Raw genomic sequence first — 21244 nt, forward strand, 5'->3', positions numbered from 1 at the left:
GGCCCAGAGGCTTCTCTGAGATGCAGTGGGTCCCAAATGTGGATGTATGTCCAAATGTCCTAGAAGCTTTAAAATATTATACTGCCCAAGGGCTTTGCCCCCAGGAAAGTTCTATTTCAGAAGGTAGAGGAGAGGAAGAACAGGTGGGAATCATATTTTCAAACATCAATCCAGGGGATTTTAAGGCACACTAACCAGATGGGAACAACTGCAATAGGAAATCCTCTGGTGCCCTGAAGGTGAATAAAATATAGACCAGTGTGAACAGTCCTGGGTGGTGAGGAGCCCCCAAGGGAGAGCCACAATAAAGTGTTTGGATTTTATCCTATTTGCAAAAGAAGGTGTCGGAGCATTTTATTTGGGAAGTGATAGAATCTGACTCACACTTTAAAAATGTTGATCTCAGAGCAATGAAAATGCCATAATACTAAAGGGATATTCTTATACCCTTGTAAAAGAAAATCAAATTACAAGCTTTTAGGTTCATATATCTACCATCTTTTGAGTTTTATCTTTAAAGCAAATGTGAGTTAGACACCCTTAACATTTTGCCATGGAATTAGAAAACCATTGACCTAAGAAGCCCTTATAAGAATATCCAGTCCAGGGGCGCCTGAGTGGCTCAGGTGGCTAAGTGTCTGCCTTCAACTCAGGTCATGATGTCAGGGTCTTGGGATCCAGCCCCACATTGGGCTCCCTGCTCAGTGGGGAGTCTGCTTCTCCCTCTGCCTCTTCCCACCCCACTCATGTTCCCTCTCTCTCTCAGTTAAATAAATAAAACATTCAAAAAAAAAAAAAAAGGAATGTCCAGTCCAACATGCAGACTTCTAGTCTGGTCCACACATAAATCATCTCAGAGAGATAAAAATCCAAATCACATGCCAATGCAAACCTGGAGAACAAGTTTCCCATCTTCTCTGCTGAAACAAGAACATTCACCATCACAGATGAGAGGTTTAAAAATATTCTGGTTGTCCTAAGAAATTAAACAATAAGAAAAACAGGAAATTGAAAAAGAGTGGGGTATCTTTAGGTGCTCCGAATCTAGTTTCCTTATATCCCCCCTCCTACTATTCTAATCTACCATTTGACTTTTTCCATTGAGTGCCATCAATTCAATTCACGACCAGTCCTCAAATGTTGCTAGAGCACCTAGGCTCTGCATGGCACTCTGCAGGGCAGTCACTGACACCTGAGATGAAGTCCTAAAAATGAAAATTAGACCTCTTGAAAATTATGTGAAAGGAGATATTTATAAGCTTGGAAGCATGATCACAGTATATTGCAAAGTAAAAATAGCAATATGCTATCTGATCCTATTTTTGTAAAACAAAACAAAAAAGAGAGAGAGAAGGACTGGAATAATTTTCAAGTTACAAGTTTTGGGTTTTTTAAAAAAAATATTTTATTTATTTACTTGAGAAAGAGAAAGAGCAGGAGCAGAGGGGAAGCAGCCAAGGGAAACAGACTCCCCGCTGAGCAGGGAACCCAAAGCAGGGCTTGATCCCAAAATCCTGGGATCAAGACCTGAGCCCGAGGCAGATGCTTAACTGACTGAGCCACCTGGTGCCCCTCAAGTTGTGACTTTAAATGAAAAACAAATAATAAAACATACAGCAGTATGCATGGCATTCTTCAATTTATGTTTAAATAATGGTATATATAAGTGATTGGAAAGTCATATCACAAGACTTCTAGTTTAAATCACCAGCTATTATAAGAAAAGGCAACATAATGAGAGAACAAAACAAAACAAAATAAATTAAATAAAATAAAGAAGCTTGTTTTGGGAGGAGAAAAGAAACACTGGAAAAAATCTGCCAAGATTCACATCATCCTGGTCTCCTTAGCCATTTTCAAATATCCTCCCAGTAGTTTTGCTGTCTGGGCACATATTGACACATGCCGGTAATGGGAGCATATTAGAGCAATAGTACTCTGAGGAATCCATCCGGCTTTTAAATGTGGTTCCATTATGGGATTACATGGCGCCGCCAAGTCCAATAGCCATGTACAGAGGATAGGAGACGTGACCCAGGGAACTGGGGCAAAATGACAAAGGAGGCCGTTCAGGCTTATGACAGCAAATAACAATTTCTTCTTCCAGTGAACCACAGAGCCTTAAAAAAAAAAAAAAATGGAATAAAGATGTGAGTGAGAAGTACCCCTCCCTGGGAAAAACAGATGGGGAGAAAGAAAGTAGAAAGCAGGTGAATTGCCAAAGAAAAGGCAGGAAAGTGAAAAACATCAAAATTTCAGAGTTAATTATATACCACTACTCAAGAAATGAGAGATAAGAAGGCAGAAAAACACTAATTTAGTGAAGGTTGAACAAACAATTCTTTTCCCAGTGGCAAAGAAAGGGAGAAGCAAGCATCTTTAAACGCTGGCAATTATGCAGATGGCAGAAAGAATAAAGATGAAATTTCATTGACGATGCAAGCCCACACAATAAGGGAGAGTATTACAGAGACAATAGCAGTCTAAAGTGTTTACCGCGTGTAGTATGCCAATAGCTCAGCAAGCACTTAGAGCGCATTATCAGAGTTGTGAAAAATTACCCTCAGAAATCATGGAAATTAATCAAGAAGTTAAATATTTATTAAAAACAAGATTAGAGATTATAGGAGAAAGGTCAAGTCTGAAAGGTCAACGAAAGCTGCATCAGCTTATTTCTGCACCACCCATCGGATAGGTTGTGTTTGCTTTGGAGCACAAGGTCCAGACGTAAGTGGAGCTTCTGGAGGCCCTATCCTCTTTGGGGGCTTCAAGTCTGCACGTTGGGAAATAGCTGGTGGTGTCAGCTGTTCCTGCAAAAAACAAATGATGCAATCATTGAACAACAAGGACTCCTGACCCCTGACCCCTGACCCCTCTATGACGTTCGTGCCCAGGGAAGGGAAGCCAGCATTTGTTTGTGTCCAGGTAAACTGCTTGGCTTGAATATTGGACAACATTCAAAACCGAACCAACCCCTCTTAGCACCCAGTTACCAAGGTGTAGACTCCAATGCCCAGGTGAATGAAGCACTTTGTTGTGGGTGGCAGAGTTTTGCCTCCCATCTTTTTTTCCGTACTGTCAAACAAATAGGAAAGATCATTAGGATAGACAAGGGAGAGTCTGCTGTTTCTAAGCCCAGAACTGGAAATGAGGGATGTTGCAGGAATGCACACAGAGTCACTTTGGGATTATGAGGAAGAGGGTTTTTCTTGATGACTAATGGGTTTGTACCAAAAGTGAGATCCAGCTAGTGTCAGATCCTCATGAACCTTAATGAAGATATGAATGGCACAGAATCCTCAGGTAGTCGAGAGAAAAACAAAAGGAAAATTTCCTGTCCTCCCTACTTTGGTCTACTTTATCTTCTTGTGAGTACACATTACTGGATCCCTTCCTTGGAACTCCATGAATCAAAACATACATAAAAATTTTACATGACCAAAATTTTCACCAGGAAAGGAAATAAGATTAAAAAGAAAAAGAAAAACCTGGGACGCCTGGGTGGCTCAGCGGTTGAGTGACTGCCTTTGCCCAGGGCGTGATCCTGGAGTCCCGGGATCAAGTCCCACATCAGGCTCCCTGCATGGAGCCTGCTTCTCCCTCTGCCTGTGTCTCTGCGTCTCTCTCTCTCTCTCTGTGACTATCATAAATAAATAAAAATTAAAAAAAAAAAAAAAAAAGAATCTGCAGCCAACAGCCTGAACTTAAAGCTCCATGAAACCCTAAATGTCTCATTCTTTCCTGTGGGTGCTATTTTGGGAGATGAAGTTGGAATGGTTATCAGCTTTAGAGTCAAGAACGTCTGGGTTTTCAGATGCCAGATTTGTCAATTACTGGTTGTGTGACCATGAAGTTTCATAATCTCAATGAATCTCAGTGTCATCATCTGTAAAATGGGAACAGTATCAGCCTATGGCAACATTCAATGCATAAATTAAAAGGCATTTGGCACAGTGACTGGAGTGTATAAAGATGTCAGTAAGTAGCAATCATTGTTGGTCTTATTATTATTAATATAAGCCAGAATTGAGGTGTCAGGGTGGCTCAGTCGGTTGAGTGTCCAACTCTTGGATTTGGCCCAAGATCATGCTCTTACAGTTGTGAGATCGAGCTCCTCATTGGGCTCTGCACTCAGTACAGAGACTGCTTGATATTCTCTGTTTCCTTCTGCCTCTCCCCTCTCCCATTCACATGGAAAGTAAATAAATAAATAAATAAATAAATAAATAAATAAATAAATAAATAAATAAATAAAATCTTTTAAAAAATAAGCTAGAATTTTGAAATCAACTTTTTCTCTAAATGATTAACTTTAAATTGTTATATGGGCTTTATTTAATACCTGCCACCTTCTGGGCCAAATGTGCCAGATGAATAAATGCATGCTATCCTGTGACAAAGCAAGAGAGTACTCAGCATCAGAAATGTCTTATACAAATGTTAAGAAGAAAAAATAAAATCTTCCTTTCTCCAATAACTCTTGTTGAGTCAAGTGAGTTTGTTTATTCAGCAAGCACCCCAATTTCAAATCGACTGAAACCTCTGGCATTTGTCCTGATGCCTAGAGTTTTGAGGTATGACAGCACTTATATTCCAGTCTCATACAGTTCCAGGAAGTTCAGGTGATGACATAATATAAATTCCAAAATAAGAAGATGTGAAAGATATTTGTGTTTGAAATAATGTGCATTAGTATTCAGAGAGAAAAGGAAAAAAATGGCTCTTCACAGAGCTCTTCCTGAACATAATTAATTGTCAATTTATGCCTCACGCCTTGGAGGGTGAAATATATCAGTCAGTGGCAGAAAATAGAAATGCCCTAGGCACATTAAGCACAAAGGATTTAATACTATGTGAGTTATGCGCTCACAAAATCATCAGAAAGTTTGGAGGGATGGCCCTCCGGGAGCTGTTCGTTGCCTTGCTATCAGAAAGGTGGGGAATCGAGAAGCTGCCCAGTAACAGCTGCCGTCTGGGGTACCTTTCATTAAGGTCAGGGATCAGAAAGCCTCATGGTCTCAACTGTTCCTGCAGAACCACATGTCTTGTCCTACATCTGCACTGGCAAAAACAATTGTCCTTGTACGTGTCTTGACCCCCCAGGTGGCCATGCTGCAGAGTCTCACCTCCATCCCTGTTTGCCAGCTGAAAGAGCAGAAACATGCTTTGTGCTAACTTCCACTTTCCAACATCTTGGAGCACATCTGAATCAAAGTAACCCAAATCATTTCTGGAACCCAAATGTAGGAGAGTCTGGAAAGGAGCTTTCTTACTTCTGAATGAGGTGCAGGAAGGCACCAGGAGGAGCTGGAAATGATGGAAATGATGGTGATACCAACACCCTTGCGTTACATGTAGTGTGGAGCAGGACTGGGCCTGGAAGCTGAAGAATGACTCTGCCCCTGCCGGTTGCTGCATGATTGTGGTGAAAGCTCTTGGTTCCCTCATGTGCAAACCAAGGAGATTGGATTACACCCTTTCTAAGAAACATGTCAGTTCTTGAAATAAAATGCATCTGTCTAAAAAGCATGAGGAGAAATCATCTCCTGTCACCCTCCTCTCACCTTTAATTCCCAAATGTAATTCCCAAATGTAACATCATTTTGTCTTTGTGGTTCTTGTCCTTTCTCCAGTGGCAGCTGGAGTTGAGCTGTTTACTGTTTAGAGGATTCCTCTAGAAGCCCTCCAATACATTCCATCTTGGAACTTTACAATATAATGGAATTGGGTGTAGTTAGAAGTAGGAATAGAGCAGGAAAAAAAGTTGGCAGAGCTATAGTTCTGATCCCACATCTGAATTTCCAAGAGTCCCTAGAGAGCCTCTACCATCAGCCAATATTCCTTGAGTCACTTTTGTAAACAGAACTGAACTGGAAGACCTGTTTCATGACCTATCAGTGCTGCATTCGGCTTATACACAGCCTTAGAAAAATCCTTCTTAAGAAACTCTCAGAACAGTCTTCTCAGACTTCGATGTGTATGCAGAGCCCCAGGATCCTTGTGAAAATGCAGATTGTGAGTCAGTGGGCAAAGGGGTCTGCAATTCTGCATATCGGACAAACTCAGTGCCCCTCTCACTGCTTGGTAGACCACGCTTTGTATAGCAAGGTCTAGATTTGCATGAACCATATGCCCACCCTGCCTCACCCCAAATGGGTTGAGTTAAATGCAAGTATCTGTGACAGAATGCCATAAATTGAGGATTCTGTGAAGGATCCTGAAGATAAGTAATTGAGGGTTGTTCTTTTTTTTTTTTTCACTAAATATGAGTTCTGATCCTGACATAGGCACCATACCACGTGTTGCTCAGACACACATATCCCAAGGTGTCTCGTCTACACAGTTTCTTCTCTTTCTATATCATCCCTATTTCCTTGATCACCCTTTCTTCTGAAGCTAGCTCTCTGGGCTTGGGCCTCAGTTTCCTCACCTATAAAATGGGATAGAAATATCTATCTATAGTACTGGTCAGAGGAATAAGAAAGATACTGCATGCCAAGAGCACTTGGTATATTACTAGAAGCTTTGAATGTTGTTTCCTCATCATTATTGGCATCATTGCCTCAATCCTGCTTCACCTAGTCCCCTCTCTTCTCTCAGGTATAAAGAAGATACAAGGAGTGCCTGGGTGACTCAGTTGGTTGAGCTTCCAACTCTCGATTTCAGCTCAGGTCATGATCTCGGGGTTGTAAGACCAAGCCCCATGCAGAGCTCCGCGCTCAGCTTAAGGTTCTTTCCCTCTCCTTCTGCTCCTTACCTGCTCATGCTCTCTTTCTCAAATAAATAAATAAAATCGTTTTTAAAAAAAGAAAAAAGGACACCTGAGTGGCTCAGTGGTTGAGCATCTACCTTTGACTCAGGGCATGATCCCAGGGTCCTGGGATCGAGTCCCACATTGGGCTCCCCGCAGGGTGCCTGCTTCTTCCTCTGCCTGTGTCTTTGCCTCTCTCTGTGTCTCTCATGAATAAACAAATAAAATCTTTTTTTAATTAGTTAATTAAAATAAAAAAAGAAAGACACTACTCACTACCACTTCCCTTGTTTTCATAGCATGGAAAGTCTGCCATTAACTCTGGAAGGATAAAGAGGAATATTGAATAGTACGAGACAAAGAATTATCTTGACAATTTTTGTACTAAAGCGATACCCTGTGAATTTACATAATTGCTTGACATAGTAAGTTGTGGTAAGAAAAACAGACAAAAGTAAGTGACAAAAAGGAGAAATTGAGCAAATAATCAAAAGGAGGCATAAATTAAGAATGTTCTTGGTAGTTTTGTATTTAATGACAAAGAAATTAGAAACAACCTAAAAGCCCAGCATTCTAGATACAGGTGTATAAAATATGACAGATCTAAAGTTAAAACATTGTGTAGCCTTTAATGTTTTGTTTAGATTTTTAGTGGCATAAAAAAGGTTTATGCTATGACGTTTGGAGTAAATAGAAAATTAGGCTACAAATTGGTATATACCAAACTAAAACATACAGAGAAAAAAGGCAAGAAGGAAGCATGATACAGTGTAAGTCATGGTTGCATCCCAGTGACTGTGGTTTTGTTTCTTTGCTTCTTTGTACTGTTCATACTTCTCAAACCCTTAGTAATGACTGTATTGTGAGCACGAACTGTGATGCCAGATTGCTGCTGTGCTGGTGTTTTACACTCTTTGCCACCTACCAGTTGGGTTAGTCATTGCACACAGTTCTCTGTGTCTCTATTTCCTCATTGGTAAAATGAGGATAGTAATAACATTTAATTCTTGGAATTTAGTTAGGATGAAATGAGTGAATATTTATGAAGCGCTTAGAGCAAGATAAGTGCTTTGCAAGTATTAGCTCTTGATATTTTCATTGTTATTTGTATCATCAAAAGAAAATTAATGAAAACTGAGAAAAATATCAAGAATTAGAGAAAAGCATTTGTAAATGTTAGCATGGGATGTTTTATTTTTTAATTTTTAAAAAAGATTTGAGACAGAGAGAGCTTGTGAGCGAGAGAGCATGAGCAGAGAGAGGGGGAAACAGACTCCCCACTGAGCAGGGAGCCCAATGTGGGGCTTGATCCCAGGACCCCAGGATCATGATCTGAGCCAAAGACAGATGCCTAACTGATTGAGCCACCCAGGTAACCCATGAGATGTTTTAAATAAACTTCTTATATTGAACTAATTTTAGATTTATAGAAAAGTTGCAGAGTTCAGAGAGACTCCGTATATTTCTCACCCAATTTCTTCAATTGTTATCGTTTTTACATCACTCTAGTATAGGCACCAAAACAGTGAGATTATCATTGGTATGTTACTATTAACTAAACTCTGGCTTTTATTTGAAATTCGCCTATTTTTCCATTTATGTACTTCTTCTCTTCCAAGAGGATAAAATTTTTGAATGCTAACTAATGTGGTTGGGTTGTTCTTAATTGTGAAGCATACATAAAAGTTTATAAAACAAAAATGAACTGTTTAAAAGAAAAAAGAAATAGAGCATCACTAGTACCTTAGAATCTCACTTGGTATCCTTTTTCCATCATATTTCCCAAGTACCTTTCTACCCCAGAGATAATTATCACTCTGGCTTTTATGGCAATCATAACTTTGCTTTCCTTTTTAGTGTTACCACCCAGCTTTGAATAGCCCAATAGAGTAGTTTATTTCTTTTTGAACTTCATATATATGAAATCATATTGTATATATTCTTTTATTCAATATTATTTTGTTATTTTGCTTTGTGTGTGCCTATGGCTCTTTCAGTTTCATTGCTGCGTGGTATTCAACTGTGTTTTTTGTTATTTCCATCTGCTTCCTATCCTTTCCTGATAAAATAGACCTTTTGCTTCCATGCCCTAAGGATGACAATAGAACAGCAGGAAATCAGACTAAAATGGTTTTTTAAAAATTATTATTTCAAAAGCCCAGATCTTCAAAGATTTAAAGCTTAAATAGTAGATTTACTATAAGGTTTCTTTGTTTCCACCTTATAGACATTTTAGTCCAAGTAACTCTTTGTTGTGGGAGCTGTCCTATGAAATTGTAAAATGTTTAGCAACACCCCTGGTCTTTATCTACTAGGTGCAGGTGCACCCACTTCATCTCCAGTTGTGACAACAAAAATATGTCTTCAGACATTGCCAAACATTCCTGAGACACAAAGGTGACCCAACTGAGAACCAAAAATTTAGAAAACAAAGGTGAAAGCGCCTGCAAAATGCTTGAATCACGTGAAAATTCTGTAATGGGAAATTGAGAGAATGAGAAAGGAACACATAGGCGTGAAGTGCATTCCATAGATGATCCCAATCCATGACCAAATCCTAGGGTGCAGGGTCAAATGACCAAAGCTCCATGTTGATTATGAATTCCAAACAGAAGAAATTCACACTCCCTGTGCCAAGGAAGAGCCCAGGTACATGTTCTCCTGTTGCCCATTAAGTCAGGAGAACAATGTTATGTTTAGACAGATCTAAGACAGCCTCGACAAAGTTTCTTGCAACCCAGAGAAACTTGGAAGCTAGCAAATGCTTTGTGAGTACCCAAGGGCTATAACATGGCAGCACAGAGAGCTGGAGATCTGAATAGGCCAGCAGCTTGGGCCAGGAAGAACATACAGTGATCTGCATGCATCAAGGGGGCTGAACATTCAATGAAAACAAGAATGAAGATGGTACCAAGGACTAGCCATTGGTCTCCCCTATTAATAATTTTTTTAAAGATTTTATTTTATTTATTCATGAGAGGCACAGCAAGAGAGAGAGGCAGAGATACAGGCAGAGGGAGAAGCAGGCTCCATGCAGGGAGCCTGATTTGGGACTTGATCCCAGGTCTCCAGGATCACGCCCTGGGCTGAAGGCAGGTGCCAAGTTAGGTCCTCTTTAGCGTATAAAAGCCCTTTTGAAAAAATTAAAAATAAAATAAAATAAAATAAAAGCCCTTTTGAAAACCTCCTTTTTGCTTTACCTTCAACTCCCAACTAAATAATCAGTCACCCTTCACAACAATGGTGATGCGGCTCTTCCTTCCCATGGGTCCTGTCCTGGTGCGTTAATAAAAACCACCATTTTGCACCAGAGATGACTCAAGAATTATTTCTTGGCTATCTGCTCCAGACCTCACCCCACCAAACCTCACCTGCATTCAAAAACTACATCACTGGCATAAAGATAGTTACATCGATCAATATAACAGAGATATTTCCGAGAGTCCAGAAATAAACCATGCATTTATGCCCAACTAGTTTCCAACAAATGACAGTTCAATTCAATAAGGAAAGGATAATCTTTTCAACAAATGGTGCTGGGACAATCAGATATATCCACTTGCAAAAGAATGAAGTTGGACCCTACCTCACACCACATATGAAAACTAATTCAAAATGGATGGGAGACCTAAATATAAGATCTAAAACTATAAAACGCTTAGAAAACATAAGTGTAAATCTTCACGATTTTAAATTAGACAACAGTTTCTTAGCTATTATATCAAAACACAAGCAATTTCTTTAAAATGACAAATTTTATTTCATTAAAATTTTAATGCTTTTTGCTATAAAGGACACTATTTAAAAATAAAAGGACAATGCACAGAAATGGAGAAAATATTTACAAATCATTTATTTGAAAAGAGTATATAAAGGATTCTTGCAACTCAACAGTAACAAGGCAGTTACTGGCCCACCCCCAATAGCCAAAGAATTTGAAAGACTTTTTACCAAAAAAGACATATAAATAGCCAATAAGCACAAGAAAAGATGCTCAACATTATTAGTCACAAGGGAAATGGCAACTTAAAACCATGATGAAACGCCACTTTACACAAATCAGGATAATTACAATAATTTTTTTTTAAAGACTAACAAGTATTGGCAAGGTGTAGACAAACTGGAACCCTCTTTTACTACTGGAAGGTATGTAAAATGGTACAGCCACATTGGAAAGCAACATGACAGTTATTCAAAAAGTTAAACAGAGTTACCATATGACCCAATAATTCCACTCCTAGGTATATACTCCAAAGAAATTAAAATATATACCCACTTAAAACTTGTACACAAATGCTCTTTGCAGCATTATTTTAACTAGCCAAAGTATACAAACAACCCAAACATCCATGGATTGATGAATGGATATATCTGTGTAATGAAGTACTATTTAGCAATAAAGAGAAATGAAGTACTGATTTATGCAACAATATGGAGAATGCTTGAAAACACTGTGCTAAGTGAAAGAAGCCAGTCACTAAAGGTCATATATGGTGTGATCCCATTTAAATGAAATGTCCAGAATAGGCAAATCCATAACGATAGAAAGGGATTAATAGTTGTCAGGTGCTAGACAAAGGGGAGTCACTCCTAATGAGTATGAGATTTCTCTTTGGGTTGATGAAAATGTTCAGGAATTAAGTAGTGGTCATAGTTGTACAACTTTGTAAATATACTAAGAACCTCTGAATTATACACTTTAAGAGAGTGAATCTTACTGTGTGCAAATCATATTTCAATTTTCTTCCAAAAATGTTTCTCAGATTAAGCACTAATAGAAAATATACCACAAAAGCAAAAAAATTAATTGATTAATTAAATATGTTCTATTTTTTTGCAGACCTGAGTTTGTAGCCCAAATACCATGCTTGCTACAACTATTTGCAATATCCCCTATTTTAATTTTTAAGTCTTAAAAAGTCTCTCAATGGTCTTAGCAGCACTATGCATCCTCAAGGTTTCTACATTAACCACAGTCTCCCCACTCACCTCTGTCTCTGGGGTCCTCTAGACTGTGCCAAAAGCATTTTTGTTGATGTTTTGCGCCATGAGGTTTGTGGATTATGGTATTTTATATAAATATAAACTCTATTTGTAACTCTCTTTCTGACAAAGAACAACCCTGTACCTGCTCATCTCTCTGCCAAGATTCCTAAATATGAATTTCCATCCCTGACCGTGGGGTCTTCATCTGCCCACAGGAGCATTCACAGTTAGCTATTCTTGTGTCACTTTCTCTATCCACATAGATATTTCGTACTTCAAAAAGCCCTGTGGTGAACAGAGCCTCTCTTCCCTCTCTCTGTCACTCTTAACAGTTTATATTTCCACTTTTCTGGAAGGTTTGTTGTTGCTGTTTGTTTGGTTTTTAGATTATTTATTTATTTATTTATTTATTTATTTATTTATTTGAGACATAAAGAGTTTGAGAGAGAGAGCACAAGCAGGGAGAGAGGCAGAGAGAGAGGGAGAAGCAGACTCCTCAGAGAGCAGGGAGCATGACACAGGCGCCTGATCCCTGGACCCTGGGATCATGACCTGAGCTGAAGACAGACACTTAACTCACGGAGCCACCCAGGCCCCCTTTGATGAAAGGTTAGTAGGTACTCTTACACAACCTCATTTTATTCCCACAGGACCTTTGTGAGATTCTCTTACTGCTATTTTCCATTTTACACACACATTTGAGAATTTGAGACTCAAAGACGTGAAGGATGTGGAAGAGCCAGGACTCAAACCCAGGTCTAAAAGGTCCAAACCTCTGTGGAAACATTGTGTCCTCTATTTCATCTCTTCCTCCACAGCCAATTAGTCACCAAGGCACAGACTGTATGAGCTAAGGACTGAGCTGCTGGAAAATTTGGCACTGATAAGGCTCTTACACTGATTCTTCCTTCATAACATTTCACCAGGTGGCCCACTCCATGCCCACTTCCACTGCTAGATGGTTCTCAGTCTCCATCAACATCTAGAGGGCCTGTTAAAACACAGATTGCTGGGCCCGATCACTGGAGTTTCTGCTTCAGCAGGTCTGGGGTATAGCCTGAGAATTGGCATTTCTAATGCCACAGCTGGCCTTGCATTGCCTGCTCCAGTCCATCCTGCACACCACCATTCTATTGATTGGCCATCTTATCTTTCTTCCCAAATAAATTGTGAGTCTGAGAAATGAGGCTTATCTTCCTTGTGTTCTTTCTGCCTCTCCCATCACCCCACACAGGCCCAGCATGCTCCTTCCAGTCTCACCTGAGTCCTCATCGTGAATTCAAATCCCTGCCTGTGGCTAATATCTTGACCTTGGACAGTCTCTCAGCCTTTTCAAGGCAGTTTCTACCTCTCCAAAATGGTATGGTGAGAATGCTTATATGTGGGATTATTGAGAGCATTAAGTGAGAATAATGTTGAAGGGCTTAGCTCTACCAGGTGGACCATAGGTGTTCATTAAATACTTACTATTATTTCCCAGTCTGCTCCTTGACCATGGCATATGCATTACCCCCCCTTTGCCTTTACTCATAATTTCCCCATCCTAGAATATTAGTCCCTTTAGCCCATTCTCTCCACCTAAGCCCCTCCCATCCTTTCCAATCTGTTACTACTCTATCCCTCCATTGATTTGTCCAGCCTGTGGGGTGCTCTCTCTCTTAAATTTGAATGCTTAGCTATCTTTATCACTCATTAGTCTTGACTTTCAGAAAGCCTTATAACATCCTTTTCACAACTGTATTAGTTGTCACATATCTGCAACTAAATTGTAAGAAGCTCATGCAATGCTTACATATTAATGTCCATAGCCCCAACACAAATCTTAAGGGGTATTTGCTGAATGTAAAGTTCTGTTCTGTGAAGACTGGTTGGCTTCGTGGTTGAGCGTCTGCCTTTGGGCATGATCGTGGGCATGATCGTGGAGTCCTGGGATCAAGTCCCACATCAGGCTTTCTGCATGGAGTTTGCTTCTCTGCCTATGTCTCTGCCTCTCTCTGTGTCTCTCATGAATAAATAAATAAAATATTTTTTTTTAAAAGTTCTGTTCTTAATGGACTTAACAAGATAATTAAGGTAGTGAGTTGTATGCCATGTAAAGAAGTAACAAGGAACATGAGAATACTGATTTTTAAATGTCTTGGCTTCAGGGTTTAATTTGGCTATATTAGCACTGGATCTGTTTCCATCAGGGTCTGGAATATTTTTTCTTAAATGAGAGTTTCTTAGCTAAGATGCAGTGGATTGCCATTCTGTAGTGAAACTTGTAACCATTCAAAATAAGCAAATACTATGTGGGGGGAAAGTCAAGAGTCAGTGCTGGGAACTTAGATTTTCTTACTTCCCAGATTTAAATTAACAACTCTGCCCAGTCAGACAACAGAGGGAGATGAGAACTTTTGCTCTTGGCTTACATGATATTTCAAAATAAAATTTAAGGGCAGCCCCAAGTGGCTCAGTGGTTTATCACCACCTTTGGCCCAGGGCATGGTCCTGGAGCCCTGGAATCGAGTCCAGCTCCCTACGTGGAGCCTGCTTCTCCCTCTGCCTGTGTCTCTGTCTCTGTCTCTGTGTCTCTCATGAATAAATAAATAAATAAATAAATAATCTTAAAAAAATAAAATAAAATTTAAGAAAAGGTAGAAACTAGGTGGAATAAAGATTTTCAGCATTCTCTGAATTTCTGAAATAACGTTGAAGTAGACCTTTTCCTCGGGGGCCATTATAAGCTATCGTGTTTGGCCACTACAGCATGGGTCTTTTCCATCCAAAATTATTTAATTTTTGCTTATTATTATTCTGCAGAAATATTTTTGGATCCCATCCTTTCCCTCCACTCTCATGATATAGTCAAAATAGTTTGCACATCACTATTGAACCAAGTTCCAAGTCTGTCACCACACCCAGCTGGCTCCACTGTCTCCTTGTGGCCAGCTGATCACAAGTTCCTCATCATTTTATAGATGAATGGGAGTCTTTGGTCAATGGCTGAGCACTTAGGAGTTCCCATCACCTTTTCCTTTAATAATCATTTATTTGAATACCTGCAATTGCTAAGGTTTTAAAGTCCTTATCCTGTTTATTTTTTTTAAAGATTTTATTCATTTTTTTCATGAGAGAGAGAGAGAGAGGCAGGGACACAGGCAGAGGGAGAAGAAGACTCCATCCAAGGAGCCCGATGTGGGACTCGATCCTGGGACTCCAGGATCATGCCCTGGGCTAAAGGCAGGCACTAAACTGCTGAGCCACCCAGGGATCCCCCCCTTATCCTGTTTAATCCTCACAATACCTTATAAGGAGATTGTATAATTGTCTTCATCTGATCAGAGGACAGAAATGAGCCTCAGAAACCACCAAAGAGCTAGAAGCCACAATCCAGAAGTAACAGGCATTTGGCCATCTAGGGGTGTATGCTGACCACTGAGATATGGGAGACAGGAAGGAGTTGGGCAGTGGATAGATTCCACCTCTGCCATGGAGTTATAATCCCGGCAGAGAAGTCCCCCTTAGAGGGTGATTGTGCTCATTGTACAAGTCTGCTGGTTTTCTTCATGGGTCACTGTGATGCCATCATGTCTTCTCTTGCCTTGCGTCCCCTTTTCCTTACCCCCCACTGCCCTAGGTTTGCACCTAGCAAATAAGATATCAGCACCTTAATCCTTGCCTCAGCCTCCACCTTCTTCAAGACCTGGGTTAAGACAGTTATATTCTATTCCCAATTTACAAAATTAGGTTATTGTTTTAAAATGATTCACCAAGGCATGGGAAGAAAAGTGAACATAGTAACATAAACTACAATTCAGAAAAGTATTCCAAATATAAGTAGTGGGTAGGACTCTCTTGTGAATATGAGATATGAGTCTGTGTGGATCAAACAAGTGACTACTTCACATAAGAGAAAAATGAAAGTCAAGTTGAACATGTATTGTCTTCTTTGAAGCCTTGTCAAACTTTTGCTTTATTTTCACATTAAACACTCTGAGCTCTCTAGTAGAACAACTGAGGTTTTCTGGGATGACTATAAGACAATGCTTTCCAGTATGCAATTTTGTTGCTAAGGTCTAAGAAGAGAAAAAAAACATAGAGACATCATTCGAATTCCCATTCCTTTTAGTAAAAACAAGTAGTTTACTTTGCTGCCAAGATTCTTATAAAACCAGTCCCAAATTCACAAATATTATGCCAGGAGAAAAAATATAAAAAATTATTCACAAAACTCCTGTATAAAACATCTCTATGGACATCACATAAAATTCAGTGGCATAAAATGTGGAAAAGCCATTACTATCATATGTATATGAGCAGATATTTTGCTTTATAGCTGGATAAAAATGCTCAAGTCCAAAGCATGAGTCAACTTTTGGCCTATGCACAAGGCAAGTTAGGCTGGACTACATGAAGCAACAAATAAACACTGTAATCTTGCCTTTATAAAGTCTGATGCAGCTGGGTGATCCTCTCCTGTATTGTAACCGGGCCACATAGAACAAGGGTCTTCCAAGATCATTGCAGCATGGAAAGAGTTGGCAAAATCACACCAGCTCTTAAATACATTGGCCTGGAAATGACACCATGGGAAATGCTGGGACTGTCCCTGCCATTGTACATGTATGAGGGAGAAGAATTAATAACTTTGTCACTGATAATTATCAATGAGAACCCATGCTATGGGAAAATGTGTGTGTGGGTTTGATTAAATAACCTGAGCAACATCATGTGACCTGGAAGACTAGTCATATGATCAATACTGATGGAGTATAAGCTCTGTGTTCACAAGAGGGGGCATTGTTGGTAGGTAAAGAAAAAAGAAATGGGTAAATTCCTAGAAACATATAACTTCTCAAAACTGAAGCCGGGAGCAGCCCCGGTGGCTCAGCGGTTTAGCACCGCCTTCAGCCCAGGGCCTGATCCTGGAGACCTGGGATCGAGTCCCACATCAGGCTCCCTGCATGGAGCCTGCTTCTCCCTCTGCCTGTGTCTCTGCCTCTCTCTCGCTCTGTGTGTCTCTCATGAGTAAATAAATAAAAAATCTTAAAAAAAAAAACTGAAGCAGGAAGAAATAGAATATTTGAACAGACTGATTATAAGCAATGAAATTGAATCACTAATCAAAAAACTCCCAAAAAACAAATCCAGGATTAGATGGCTTCACAGGTGAATTCTACCAACTATTTAAAGAAGACTTAACACTTATTCTTCTCAAACTATTCTAAAAACACAGAAGAGGAAGGAAAATTCCAAACTAATTCTATGAGGTCAGTATCACCCTGATACCAAAAGCAGATAAAGATACCACTAAAAAAGGGAACTGCACGCCAATAGCCCTGAAAACCATAAATGTAAAAATCTCAGCAAAATATTAGCAAACCAAACCAAATACATTTTAAAAATCGCATATCACAATCAAGTGGGATTTATTCCTAGGATGCAAGGGTGGTTCAATATTCACAAAACAATGAATGTGACATATCACTTTGATAAGAGACAGGATAAAAACCAAATGATCATTTCAGTAGATGCAGAAAAAGCATTTGACAGGGTACAATATTCATTCAATTAAAAAAAACCAACAGCATTTTTCACAGATGTAGAACAAACAAGTCTAAAATTTGTATGGAGCCACAAAAAAATCTGAATAGCCAAATCAATCTTGAAAAAGAAAAACAAAACTGAAGATATAACAATTCCACACTCAAGTTAAATTGCAAAGGACTCGTAATTAAAACAGTATAGTTCTGGCAGAAAAATAGGTCAATGGAACAGAATAGAAAACTAAGACACAAACCCACAATTATATAGCCAATTAATCTTCAACAAAGGAGGAATGACTATAAAATGGGCAAAAGATAGTCTCTTCAACAAATGGCTCTGGGAAACCTGGACAGCTACATGCCAAAGAATGAAACAAAATCAACAAAACTAAAAGGCAACTTTGGGAATGAGAGAAGATATTTGCAAATTACATATCCAATGAAGGGTTAGTATCCAAAAGTCCTAAAGAACTGAAACTCAACACCAATAATCAAATTGAAAAATGAGCAGAAGACATGAATATTCCAGAGAAAGCATCTAGATGGCCAAGAGACACATGAAGAGATGCTCAGTGTCATTAACCATCAGGGAAATGCAAATCAACACCACCTCACACCTGTCAAAATGGGTAAAATAAAAAACAGAAGAAACAACAAGTGTTGGCAAGGATGTGAAGAAAAAGGAACTCTCATGCACTGTTGGTGGGAATGCAAACTGGTGCAGCCACTGTGGAACACAATGTGGAGGTTCCTCAAAAAATTAAAAATAGAACTACCTTTTAATCCAAGAATTGTACCACTGGGTATTTAACCCCAAAATATAAAAACACCAATTCAAAGGGATACATGTACCTGTTTGTTTATTGCAGCATTATTCACAATAGCCATATGGAAGCAGACCAAGTGTCCACTGATAGATATATGGATAAAGAAGATGTGGTATGTATGCATAATGGAATATTACTCAGTCATGAAAAAGAATGAAATCTTGCCATTTGCAATGACATGAATGGAGCTAGAGAGTATAACACTATGGGAAATAAGTCAGTTAGAGAAAGACAAATACCATATAATCTCATTCATGTGTAGAATTTAAGAAACAAAACAAATGAGCAAAGGAAAAAAGAGAGAGAGACAAACTGAGAAACAGACTCTTAATTATAGAGAACAAGCTGCTGGTTATCAGAGGAGAGGTGGGTGGGAGGATGGGTGAAATAGGTGATGGGGATTAAAGAGCACACTTCTCATGATGAAAAAAATAAAGCCACATCTGAATGTCAATCCACACTCAGGGTTATCCTCAGAGAATAGCTGGTGGTCAATAGCATATTCCTTTTTTTTTTTAAATAATAAATTTATTTTTTATTGGTGTTCAATTTGCCAACATACAGAATAACACCCAGTGCTCATCCCATCAAGTGCCCCCCTCAGTGCTCGTCACCCATTCACCCCCACCCCCTGCCCACAATAGCATATTCCTGATTTGAATTGTACCTGTGGATTATAGGTACAATTTTCATGGTGGCAAGAAATGAGCAACAAATACAAGACATTGCTTTTCCAAAATGAATTATGACACCTGTAGGAGTAAAGAACACTCACATGAGGTTTTGTTTTGTTTTGTTTTAAAGATTTTATTAATTTATTCATGAGAGACACAGAGAGAGAGAGGCAACACATTGGCAGAGGGAGAAGCAGGCCCCCTTCAGGCGGCCACCAGATGTGGGACTCCATCCCAGAACTCCGGGATCACGTCCTAAGCTGAAGGCAGACACTCTACCACTAAGCCATCTAGGCGCCCCTCACATGAGATTTTAATGTGAAGAATGATAATTTCAGTAAATATCATGTCTGTGATTTCAGGAAGATTGTTCAGGGACATATGGCAGCAAAATTTTCAGTCTCTTGAAAGATCTGAATCAATCACGTCAATCCCAAACTATAAAAATTCTTAGCGTTAAGAATAGGCTATTCAAATTTGGTTAAGACGACCAAGCCATCCTTGCAAACCTTAGTCCCTGAGAGCTGAACTCTTCTCAACTGTAGGTGATTTCCTTCACCTATCAGAATAGACTGATGGCATACTGTTGGGCATACTTAAAAATTCAAGCCCAAAAGTTGCAACAGCACATGAAGAAATTATTGCCAGGAATATACGCAACCCAAGAATGGATTAGACACTCATGCATTCAGATTACCTCCAAGAAGAAAATTCCATCTTTCAGCTTTTGAGCAGGACAAGCCCATCAATATCGCAACTGCAGGGTACTGAGAGGTGTCCTAAGGAGAAATCTCCCTATGGGGAAACTATTTGGCAGGGTCACCACACATCATACACAATGGCCCTATGCCTTTGAGGTAGATTGCTCTCAAAATAAGTAATAAGAAAATCACGAATGAGGAGCCTCATCTATGCATCAATCCATTTACTTTCTAGCTGGACACATATTTTTGGTGGAATATTATAAAAATATTATCCTTGTCACTAACATGAAATACATTATTTAAAATATTAAACAAATATTTTTATTTAACGGCACCTGGGTGGCTTAGTCGGTTAAACATCTGCCTTGGGCTTGGGGCATGATGCCAGAGTCCCTGGATGGAGCCCTACATGGGGCTTCCCACTCGGCCTGGAGTCTACCTCTCCCTCTCCCTTGGCCCTTCCCCCGCTTGAATGCACACTCTCTCCTCAAAACAAAAACCTTTAAAAATATATATTTTTGTTTGAAATCATGATGAGTCTTTTAAGTTTTCCTGAAATTGCCTTAGTGCATGCTGCACATCATTAAATGGCTCATAAATGAACAAATGTTCCAGGAACATCCTTAGCTGCTCCTGTGAACAGCCTCTGGGGAGTCAGTGGAATTGAGGGCTTGTCTCCTGGCTTCTGTAAGTTTCTAGGCACCAGGGGTGCTGGGCAGGGTGGATGTGAAGCTATAGTCCCGGAGCTCCTTGGGAGCCCTTACCTACTTCTGTTCCTTTGTCTCCTAGTCCTCAGGTCTGAGCAGAGGTATCCAAACACTAAGGGTCCAGATGGTGAATTTCCATCCAAATATGAAGAGACAGTCATTAATTAAAGGCCTGGAGAACAATAGCAACCGTTGGTGGATGGAAAAGGTCTCTACACATTGACTTCCAGAGCCAGGAAGGCAGGAAGGTTTTGCTGATTTGCAGGCTGCCTAATATCATGGCGTTTCTCAATTTTTTTGCCTAGATTTCTGAGTAAGAAATACATATATATATTTATAAAGGCATGTACGTAATATACACTAATACGTATTTATATATATAAACATATGATATATATATATATAATGGAAACAGAAGTTTCCCAGACCAATATTTCCCCTTTGCCCTTTGAAATACACCCTGAATGGGTGCCTGGGTGGCTCAGTCGCTTAAGCATTTGCCTTAGGCAGTGCCCTGGGATTGAGCCCCATGTGGGGTTCCTGGTTCAGTGGGGAGCCCACTTTTCTCCCTCTCCTCTGCCCATGCTCTCTCTCTCAAATAAATAAAGTATTTAAAAAAAAAAAAAAAAGAAATAGGGCAGCCCGGGTGGCTCAGCGGTTTAGCGCCACCTTCAGCCCAGGTCCCACGTGGGGCTCCCTGCATGGAGCCTGCTTCTCCCTCTGCCTGTGTCTCTGCCCCTTTCACTCTCTGTGTTTCTCATAAATAAATAAATAAAATCTAAAAAATAAATAAAAATTAAAAAAGAAATGCATTTAGATATTTTTCTCTTCTCTCAATTTTTATTCTGCTCTATTCTTTGGTTTTCAGGGCTTATGAACAGGATGGCTGGGAGAAGGACAGATAAAAAGGTAATGCTGACTTCAATGGTGAGGGAGAGTTCTGTATCTGGATTATCGTGGTAGTGGTCATACAAATATATGCATATGACTGAATTACACACACACACTTAAAGACATGCACATAATAATTTGAAATCTGAGTAAGGTCACTAGTCTGTTAGAGTTAA

The sequence above is a fragment of the Vulpes vulpes genome, chromosome 1 (genome assembly GCF_048418805.1).
Source record: "Vulpes vulpes isolate BD-2025 chromosome 1, VulVul3, whole genome shotgun sequence".
Classification (NCBI taxonomy): Eukaryota; Metazoa; Chordata; class Mammalia; order Carnivora; family Canidae; genus Vulpes; species Vulpes vulpes.